At 39.3% G+C, this 11,820-nt stretch overlaps 1 pseudogene; it reads left to right on the forward strand.

The window, feature by feature from the left end:
• Window positions 1-8,862: 8,862 nt before the first annotated feature.
• Window positions 8,863-9,955, forward strand: LOC134370865 (glyceraldehyde-3-phosphate dehydrogenase-like; annotated as a pseudogene).
• Window positions 9,956-11,820: the final 1,865 nt, after the last annotated feature.

Raw genomic sequence — 11,820 nt, forward strand, 5'->3', positions numbered from 1 at the left:
ACATGGTGGGAGCAGGTAAGTGTGGGGAAGAGAGCTTCAAAAACCAGACAAAGCTAAGTGGAAATTTTTGCTTTGCCACTCATACCGGGAATACAACTTTGGGCAAATCACTTATCCTCACTGAATTTAGTTTTCTAATCAGCAAACATCTACCTTACAGTGTTAATGTTAAGATTAACAGAATAATGAATGTAAAAGAACCTGACACATAGTATGCATGCCACAACTTGATATGCCTTTTGCTATTTCTGCCTGAAGGAGATGTGCCATGTGCTGATTTTAGGCACACAGCCTTGAGAGTCTTTTTCTAAGCTTTCTTTCTCGCTCCCTTTCTGCAGTTTCTGTTCAGTTGTCCTTAGCACCAAATAATATCAAAGCATAGGGTCTTAGAGCAATTCATCCAATCCTAGAGAAGCACTCTCAGTTAGTATCTGGGTCACCCAACACCACACTTAAATTTGCATACATTATGGTGCCGTGGATCATAAATATTTGACCAATTAATGCAATTGGGACTGGGCCCATCCCTGTAGTCATTAAATCAAGTCTGTTTGGTTTGGTCAGAAAGCATTACTTGACATACTTGTGCAAAATAAATTTTGCATGTGTTTATGATGCAGAGAGAAGCCAGGAACTTTAAATAACAAGTAATCGAAATTCTGAAAATAATGAATTCCACCAATTTTTAAGCAGATCCTTTGATGAATTTCTGTTAGCATTTGACATTTAGATCTATAGTCCTACTTAGCATAAATAAGGTTTCTCAGCACCAACCTCCTCTCTCAAATCTGTGAGAACCGAAGGCAGTTTTTCAGAGCTATTTTGGATGCCATTTTAACTGATAAGCAATGAGTCATGAAGAGGTGGGTGGAGATAGGAAGTTGGGTCTACGGGTCACCAGTGTACTCACCAAAACAACGAAGTAATTTGAATTTTACTATCCAGAGACTATTGGGGAGAAAATGGGCATGTTTTTCAGCCTCTGGATTAAGGAGTGGAATAATCTTTCCAGGGAGGTATGTCCAGCTGTCTTGTGGAGATGGCACTAGGGTTTGTTAAGGCTTACTGTCTGTTAATAAAGCAGTCACTTCTGGGTGTCCAATACAATGTCACTGAACAAATTTCCCACCTCTAATTCACCGATTTTTCCACTTTCCTGTACATATCATTCTCTACCTTCCTTCACCTCCACCCGGGTCTAGCTTAGATTCCCCAGCCAGTATCACAACGACCCCCTTGGCCCTCTCCCCTCCAATAGTGCTTGCCTGGCAAAGCTCCACTCTGAATAAACACACCACTCATCTCTGCTGAGCCATCACCAAAGGACCTAAGCGGATGGCAGAGAAAAACCACACCCCCAAGGCAGACTTAGTTGCTCATCTGCCTCAACCAAGCCTTTGACATGCCCAGAAACCTGTTTCTCCATCAAGCTCGATCTTCCATCCATAGTAACTACCAGTTCATACCTTTTCTGACTTTCCATTCCCTCTTCCCGCCACTGCCATTTCCTGCTAATGATATTGCTTATGACAGCCTAGAGAAATTAGAAGTTATCAGAAAGGAGCTTCTTTATACATTGTCACCATATCTATAATGTAGTTTCATATCCTACTTCCAAACCCCTTTTCCTGTATGGCTCCTGTTAGGGGCTGGAGTTTGTCCGCTCAAAATTCTTGTTCAAGTACTAACCCTCAATACCTCAGAATGTGACTATATTTAGAGATAGAGCCTTTAAAGTGGTAACTATGGTAGAATTACGTCACACGGGTGGGCCCTAATCTAATATGACTGGTGAATTTATAAGAAGAGATTAGGACAAAAAAAACCCAAAACACTTAGGATGAGGGGCAAACAGATGAGGACTCAGTGAGAAGGTGACCACCTGCAAGGCATCAAGACATGGAGAGAGGCCACAGAAGAAACCAAACCTACTAACATCTTGATCTTGGACTTCTAGCTTCCAGAGCTGTGAGAAAATAAATTTTTGTTGTTTAAACCATCTGGTCTGTGGTATTTTGTTACAGCAACACTAGCAAACGAATATAGCCTTATTTAATACCCAATTAAATGCCTCTGTCTCAAGAAGAAAGACATCTCAATGTAAATTAAATTTTATTATAATATTTTGAATGTCCTGTATTTTTCTTCATAGCATTTGTCACAATTGGCATTAAATGCTTATTTGTTTATTGTCTCTCTCCCTCATTAGATTTTAAGATTGGGGGTGAGATGGGGGAGGGCAGGGCCAGTGGCAGCATGAAGGGTGGGGATGTGGTTGTCCCCTTCTGACATCCCCCATGGTTTTTTTGGTTGTTGTTGTTGTTGGCAGCTGGCTGGTATGGGGATCTGAACCTGTGACCTCAGTGTTAAAAGACTGTGCTCTAATCAACTGAGCTAACCAGCCAGCCCCAGCTCCCATGTTTATTTGACGGGGACAGTTGTCATTGTTCTAGTGCTGTGGAAAGTGTTATGCAAAACAAGTTTCCTGTTCTCCTTTCAACCAGATTTTACCTCTAAGCTTCTTTTACTAAAAATTATAAAGCTGATTCTCACTGGGACAATGTCTGTATTCCTAGTGCTTAGCACCATACCAGGTGCATAACATTTGAACAATAAGTTTTTTGGAGGAAAGAAAGCAAAGCAGGAAGAAAAAAGAGAAGAAAGAAAGAAGAAAGACAGAAAGACAGACAGAAAGGAAGGAAGTAAGAAGGGAAGGAGGGAAGAAAGGGGAAGAATTTATGACTGTAAGGAAAACCGATTACCTGCCATAGAGTTGTCTCAGATATGCTGATTACAAGGTGAGTAGACAACTTTCCACTCGGGGCTTTTTCACCTGGGGTCTGTGGATTTGAGTCACAGGGGGTCTATTAAATTCCTCATGATCACGTATTAACTAAGGGGCCTGGAAGTTCATAGGATAACTGATTTGCCTGCTTCTTCCTGTTGCTTTTACCCTGGATGTATTATGACTTATTAAGTACTATGATGGTTAATTTTATGTATTAACTTGACTGGGCCATAGGGTGTCCAGATATTTGGTTAGATATTATTCTGGATGTGTCTGTGAGGGTATTTCTGGGTGAGATTAACATTTGAATCTGTAGACTGAGTAAAGCAGATTGCCCTCCCCAATGTGGGTGGGACTTATCCAATCTACTGAAGGCCTAAATAGAACAAAAGTGGAGTAAGAGAGAATTTGCTCCTTTTGACTGTTTTGAGCTGGGACATCAGTCTTCCCTGCCTTCAGACTCAATCTCAGACTAGAACTTACACCACTGGCTCTCCTGGGTCTCAGGCCTTTGTTCTCAAATTGTAACTGGAACTATATCATCATCTCTTCCTGGTCTCTAGCTTCCAACTGTTGATCCTGGGATTTCTCGGCCTCCATAATTGCATGTTTCTCTTGGCCATGGGGGTCCCAGGAGGGAGGACTACACATAGCCTCTGCCAGGAGTACCCCAGGGAGCAGGGCCACACATAGCCCTACCAAGAGAGTGCAGTGAGGTGAGTTGCTCAGGGCATGCCTTGAGCTAGGGACTGCCACCTAGGGAGGTGGGCAACCAGAAACCAGACACAAAGTTCTGGGACTTAGCGCATGTACTAACCAACTTTATTGTCTACAGGCATGTATTATGTATGTTTTAGCCAGCTGTGAGCCCCTCTCTTACCTCCCCATCTCCTAGGCAACTCAATAGGAAGTCTGTGGTTTGCAGTAAAGCCTTGAAAATTCTTGCTGACCCAGTCTATTTGCATATCTGCTAACACAGTCTAAATCCTGGAGAGCAAGAGTGCTTCCATCTTTAATATGTGTTCTCCTGCATTTACCCTCACATAATCACATAAACCAATTCCTTATAATAAAATCTGTCTCTCCCTGTATACACACACACACACACACACACACACACACACACACTCACGCACACACACATATCATCTATTGGTTCTGTTTCTTTGGAGAGCCCAGACAAATACAGGCTCCTAGCAAATATCATATTCATAGACTCTTAGAGATAAAAGGGAACTTAGAAACCATTTTATCTCTTAAATCAGTTCTTACAATATGAATAGCCACCTGAGTGAGTTCTTACAATTTGAGACAGTTTGTATAAAAACAGTGTTTGTCAATTCAACAAAGGTTCTTAGGAATTTTATGTAGAATGTTCTGTATATGTATTGTCATATAGGCACCTATACATTTTTCTAGAGTGAGTCTGCTGTGTTTTCATAAGTTTAATTTTTTAAACTTATTTGGAAAATTTAAAACATGCAAATGTAAGGGAATTGTGTTATAATAGTGTTATAAGCTCCGATGTACTCATTACCCAGCTTCAACAATTATCAACCCATAACCAATCTTGTTTAATCAGCAGCTCTCCATTATTTTGAAACAGATCCCATATATCATATCATCTTATGAATAAATGCCAAACAGCTAGTTTACAAATACATTTTTAGAACACAATCCTTTACTGATTTGAAGATTGCCTGTATTTCCACCTCAAGTTGAATAATGGATTTATTAATTTTCTTCTCTATTTTCATTATGGACATTCTTCTGTTTATGGGAAAGAAATAAATCATTTTGCCTACTACTTAGCCACATTTTTCTATTTATATAGACTATTTGGAATAAAGTCAAATTTTGGTTCTGTCCCTAAGTATGTGACTTTGGGCAAGATTTTAGCTCAATGTGTCTCAGTTTCCTCATCCGTAAAATGAGAAAATACTTGAGAATTGTGCCTGTGACATGGCACTCAACAATGTTAGTGATTATCATTATTATCATTATTATAATTTTTAATGTGAGAGCTAGATCTGGAATATACAGGTGAAAGTGATGACTCATCTATAATTCTTGTGGTAACACCAAGAGTTGAGTACATAGTAGGTGCTCAGAAAGTACCACCAAGAAGCAAAGAAGTCATCCTTTTCTTTTTCCATCTAGAGAATGCCAGGTGTCCTCACGTGTCCTTATAATAGCTTCCTCCTGTGTCAAGGGAATAATGGAGCAGATTGATCCCCTCTCTAATGGTACACAGTTACAGTCTTGGCTTACATCTGGTGATAAATAAATGAAGCAAGCTATCAGGTCCTGCTTTCAGTTAATTATCTCAGATCAAGGACTCTTAGTCTTCCAACAGGCCTTCAGTAGGGACTATGTAGATGCAGAAATGAGAGCAAAATGGAGAAATAAAGAAAAAACAATTCCATCTGTCAAACTGATGATGGATGCTGTCCAAACCTGTGAACAAAACCTGAAGTGCTAATTCTATGCACTGCTGATGCCTTTAATTATGTGGCTTTGACAGATGGAAAGATCATTATGCAGTTTTTATTTAAGAAGCTCATGCAACTATAGATTTTGTGCCAAGGATAATCAGTCACATTAAAGAATTTGCCAGAAAGTATAACTCTACCTTATTTATAGATTGCTAGGTCCGAATTATGCTTCATAAATGGTCAGTCAAATCATAAGGCAAATACAAAATATACATGACTGCAAATTACTGCACAGCAGTTACGTGTCAGAATAGGCAGCCATTTTCAAACCACACAATACTTTCCTGTCAGGCAATATGCAGCAGACATACTGCAGATCATACCTTGTTGAGGTGAAACTCCAAACATCTGGAATGATTTTCTCCTTAGTCTTGGTTTAAGCAAGGTCTTTGGAAAGTTACAGAACAATCACTGTGTGCGCTGTGTATGTTCCTCTTTGTGTAGCTCACACCTGTATGGGTTTGTCTGATTCTGAGAGTATTCTCCAGCCCCTCCTCCTAGTTCCCTGAACTCCTGCCTTTAGTGTTACCTGCACTGGGTCTCACTCAGCCCTGACATACATCATCTTAAGATACTTTTAGCTTCTTTCCTCCATTGTTTCTACCTTTAGGAGCTTCTGTTCCATTCATCCCCTCTCCAACTCCTTATTGTGACCTTTTTCTAAAGAGGAGACCTAGAGACCCAGAACCTGGAGGGGACCATAGATGTATGATCTCTGGGTGGTTACTCAGTGGTTAGACGTGTCCTGTCTTTTTGGTTCCACAGCTGCCACTCAGTCCAAGCCTTCATCCTCATGGAGCTATTACAGATGCCTCACTCCTCTCCTTTCCTGACTTAACCTTCACACTCTTGCCAGATCTTCTTAAAACACAATTCTTCGTACACTTCCCTTGTGCAAGAACCATTAATGGATCCCTTCCCTCTAGAATAAAGCCTAAAGCCTAACATTGAACTTCTTCATGACTTGCCCCTGTGGACCTTTCTGCTCCTATTCCTCTGTTTATCAAAATATACTCTTTGCTTTGAAGGACAGGTCGGGTAAAGGGCATAAAGAAAAATCATGATTTGTAGTAATGAGTATGTGAATAATAATAATAAAAAAGAAAAGATATACTCTCTGCTTTAATGAGCTCTTCACCATTTCCTGGCTTCTCTCCTCTAGTCTTCTAGTCCTTTGCACATTCCAATTTTCTCCCACAAACAACTTCCAAATCATCTTTACATCTTTGAACTCTAGACTTCCTTTACAAGCGAGGCAGCAGGACTCCTCCAATGTGTTCAACTTCAATGCAGTTTTGAATGCCAGCCATGTGAAAGGATATTACATTCATTTGGCATTTGGAATATTCTAAATTGTTATTCTTCCTTTTTATATTTTGAATTTTTTCCCCTTCCAAATAAACTATTATTTTATGTATATAAACAACATATACATCTTGCTAAATTGTGAAGATGGAAGCTTAGGACTCTCAGAGGCAAAATAATGTAACATGAAGAACATGAGAATTAGCTTCAAACAGATTAAAACTCTGATCTTGGCACTTGCAAGCTATATGGCACCACATGAGTTATCTAAATTTTGTGAACCCCAGTTCCTTCATCTATAAAATATCGATAACAGTCTTCTGTTTTAGAGGCCTGTTGTCAGAACTAAATGGCATAGTAAATTAAATGTACCCAGTAAATTATAGCTATTAGGATAGTAAATTTATCTTGTATTTTCAATGCTGAGCACTGTGACTGGTAAATAGCTGGCATTCAATAAACATTAATTGGGGTCTGAAACCGTGGCTCACTCGGGAGAGTGTGGCACTGGGAGCGCTGAGGCCGCAGGTTCGGATCCTATATAGAGATGGCCGGTGTGCTCAATGGCTGAGCGCGGTGTGGGCAACACCAAGCCAAGGGCTGTGATCCCCTTACTGGTCACAAAAAAAAAAAAAAAAAAAAAATTAATTGAATTAAGCTGCATATATGTTCTCAGCATTTATCTCTGACTACTGCCACTACTGATGTTAGATAATGAATCTTCCCAACTTAGCTAAGTTTCTTAAAATCAAGAACAAGTGCTGTTTAAACTTTGCTGAGGTAAAAAAAATTAGTATTATTAACTTTTATATCATTTATTAATAAAATGTCTTCAGTTGTGAACATGTGGATTTTAGTTGAATGTAGACCTTAATGCAGTTAAAGTGATGCAAAAAACTTCTTGACAACGCAGTTAAGATGTACCTGCCAATGTGATTTGGATCCAGTAGAAACAAATGCCACCTAAATTTCAGTAAAAAAAACAGCTTGGTGATAGAAAAGAAAGTTTTAGAGAGAAAACAATGGGAAGGAGAAAAAGCACTTCAGAACTTGGGGAGGGAGTTTGGTATAGTGGAGACAGCAAAGATAGAAGACACTGGGTTCTAGTTCAAGTTTTTGCTCATAATTAGCTCCTCACTTTGGACTCCTTGTAAATTCAGGGGGTGGGTATAGATCATGATTTCACATATTTCAGTGATCTGCAAACCATCTTGATGATTTTTGCCATATCTGAGTACCACGTGAGCTATTGTTTACTTAATACTTTCTTTAAATTGACTCACTTTTGTTTTATTCAAATAAATTTGCTGTAAAAAGAAACTAGATGTCATTATCATAAGTAGAAAATCAGAATCAGTTGCCATAAATAGAAGATAACTGTGAAAATAAACAAAAACAGAGCTATTTTATAAAATCTCTTAGCTAGACAAGGTTTCCCAGTGAAATTTGAGCCTGACGCTGCCCTTTCCTTGATAAAAGGGGAGATTATTAAATGTTAGGGAGATTTAAAGAAAAATAGCACAAAACTAAGATCCCTCGTTTATGTAGTCCAAACGTATTGAGAGAAAATTGAAAAGGGACGGACGTCCTCACTCTGTCACCCCTTATTAGTTACTGCTATGCTCTTTCACTACCAGACTTCTTTGGACTCTCAGCAGTGGCATGGACCTCCACTAGGTAATTTAGATTAGGTTTCTCACATTCGATCCCATTTAATGTGATGAACAAAGCAGAAGTGAAAAGTTTGTACCAAAGATTACAGGCGAGGGTACAGGATAAGAAAATACTTACATTTAAATATTAATTTTGCTTTTTATAGATAATTTCATCTGGCAATTTTAAGAAACTCTCAATGTGTTTGCAGAATTTCTGAACCATCTCAGTAACCAATTAGACAACAATCATGATACCTCATGTTTGGAGCCTGCTTTCCTCACACAAAACAACGAAGTAGTTTATCTTATTTGATAAACTGTGGGTAAGAAGAAATGTATATCAACTTTGGAACTAATATAAGTAAGTCCAAACTCAAACTCATCACTCTCTGGGTCTGAGGCCTTGAAAAAATTATTTAATCTCATTTATCTCTATTTCATCATTAGGAAAATGAGATACATAAATCTTATTTCACAGGACTGTTTTAAGAATTAGAGGTAATGCATGAAGAGACAGTAATACCTAATGGGATTTCAAAACTGATTCACTCTCTATTCCTCCCCATTGGACAGACAGCTGTATCTTCTTGTACAGTGCCAGCAGCTTCCCTGAGACACAATGGTAAAAGTTGGAGTAAACAGATTTGGCTGTAGTGGGCTCTTGGTCCCCAGAGCTGCTTTCAACGACAGCAACGTGGATATTTTTGCCATCAATGACCCCTTCACTGACCTCAGCTATATGGTCTACATGTTCCAGTATGATTCCATCCATGGCAAGTTCAATGGCACAGTCAAGGCTGAGAATGGGAAGCTTGTCATCAACGGAAAGCTTATCTCTACTTTCCAAGAGCAAGATCCCACCATCAAATGAGATGATGCCAGTACTGAATATGTTGTGGAGTCCAGTGGTGGCCTCATTACCTTGGAAAAGGCTGGGGACACTTCAAGAGTGGAGCTGAAATAGTCATCATCTCTGTCCCTTCTGCTGACACCCCCGTGTTCGTGATGGGCAGGAACCATGAGTCTCAAGAAACTGTAATGCGCTTCAGCTCCCTCAAGATCATCAGCAATGTTTCTTGCACCACCACGTGCTTATCCCTCCTGGCCAAGGTCATCCACGACAACCTTGGCATCATGGAGGGACTTATGATCACAGTCCATACCATCCTTGCCATAAAGAAGACCATAGATGGCTTTTCTGGGAAACTGTCACTTGACAGTTAAGGGGCAGCCCAGAACATCATCCCTGAATCTACTGGTGCTGCCAAGGCTGTGGGCAAGATCATCCCTGAGCTGAATGGAATGCTCATTGCTATGGCCTTGTGTATCCCCACCCCCAAAGTTGTCAGGTGTGGCTCTGACCTGCTGTCTGGAGAAAGCTGCCAAATATGTCACGTATTGCACACAAGTATTGATATTCAACTCTTTACCTCACAGATATGTAAAATCAACTATGTTACAATAAAAAATTAAAAAAATAGAAGATGGTGAAGCAGACACCGGAGAGTCCCCTTTGGGGCATCCTGGGCTACACTGAGGACCAGGTTGTCTCCTGCAACTTTAACACTGACACCTACTCTTTCACCTTTGATGCTGGGGCTGGCATTGCCCTCTACAGCTACTTTGTTAAGTTCGTTTCTTGGTATGACAATGAATTTGGCTACAGCAACAGAGTGATGAACATTATGGTCCACATGGACTCCAAGGAGTAAGAGCCTCTGGACCATAAGCCCCAGCGAGAGCACGAGAGAAAGAAAGAGGACCCCAGATGCTGGGGAGTTCTTGCCCCAACTCAATTCTCCTCTCCTTGATGCACTTTTCATCCTAGACACACTGAGGAAGGGGAGGGGCTTAGGGAGCTCTGCCTTGTCATGTCATCAACAAGTACACTCTACCCAGCCAAAACAAAACAAAACGAAATTGTTATCTCATTATGAATAATTTGTACAATCACCTGATAAGGTGACCAGGGCAGTTTCATTATTTCCGTTCTACAGATAGTACTGCTGAAGCTCAGGGAAGGTAAAAATTGAAAGTCTAATGGCTAGTAGGTAGTTGAGTTAGATTTGAATTTAAGTCTTCTGATTTCCAGCCCAATTTTCTTTCTTTTTTTTGTTAGCCTTTTTTCTTGGCTTCTGAAATACATTTCCCATGGCATTTCTGACCCTGTTTGTAGGAAAAACCAACTGTTTTCTTTTATTCTCACACTCAACACTTCCAGACACCAAATGTGCAAGATGTTTTCCACAACAATTAAATTCAGTTCTCTGGTGCACATTAACTAGGTGTCTCACAATTTAACAGAGTTCTGCCATTCTCTATCTGGAGATACTCCCTATGTGGCCAATGTACTTTTAAAAAAAATATTTATTTTAATTGACACATTGTATTTGTATATATTTACAGGTTACAATCTGATGTTTTGATACATATATGCTGTATAATAATCAGGTCAGGGTACTTACTGTATCAATCACCTCATTCATTTATCATTTCTTTGTGATGACAACATTCAAAAGCCTCTCCTCTAGCTATTGTGTAGTATACAAAATTTAACTATTAACCAAAGTCACCCTACTGTGCCACAGAACATTAGAATTTATTCCTCCTAATTGAATTTTACACCCATTGGCCAACCTCTCCCTGTCTCCTCTGCACCCCCCAGCTTCTAGTAACCACCGTTCTACTCTCTGCATCTATAATATCAACTTTTTTTTTAGATTCCACATATGAATGAGATCATGTGCTATTTGTCTTTCTGTACCTGACTTATTTCACTTAATATAATGTCCTCCAGGTCTATGTTGCCACAAGTGACAGGATTTCATTCTTTTTATGGCTGAATAGTATTTCATTTTGTATACATACCACATATTTTATCCATGCATCTGTTGTTGGAAACTTAGGTTGATTCCATATCTTGACTATTGTAAATTGTGTTGCAATAAACATGGGAGTGCAGATATCTTTTTGTCATACTGATAGCATTGTCTTTGGATATTCGCCCAGTAGTGAGATTGCTGGATCAAATGGTAGTTCTATTTTTAATTTTGGGAGGGGAATCTCAGTACTGTTTTCCATAATAGCTGTACTAGTTTATACTCCCACCAACAGCGTTTGGGTGTTCCCTTTTCTCCACATCCTTGCAACACTTGTTTTCTTTTGTCTTTTTGATAATAACCATTCTAACTGGAGTGAAATATCTCACTGTTGTTTTGATTTGCATTTCCCTGATGACTAGTATTGCCGAGCATTTTTTCATATGCCTGTTGGCCATTTGTATGTCTTTCTTTGAGAAATGTCTTAAGATCTTTTTCTCATTTCTTTTGCTGTTGAGTTGTTTAAATTCCTTATATATTTTCAATATTCATCTCTTATCAGATGTATAGTTTACAAACCTTTTCTCTCATTTGGTAGGTTGTCTCTTCACTCTGTTCAGTTTCCTTTGATGTGCAAAAGCTTTTTAGTTTGATGTAATTCCACTTATTTATTCTTGCTTTTATTGCTTGTGCTTTTGGTCTTATTTAAAAAATACTTGCCCAGCCCCATGTGGTGGATCATCATCCCTATGTTTTCT

The sequence above is a fragment of the Cynocephalus volans genome, chromosome 1 (assembly GCF_027409185.1).
Source record: "Cynocephalus volans isolate mCynVol1 chromosome 1, mCynVol1.pri, whole genome shotgun sequence".
Classification (NCBI taxonomy): Eukaryota; Metazoa; Chordata; class Mammalia; order Dermoptera; family Cynocephalidae; genus Cynocephalus; species Cynocephalus volans.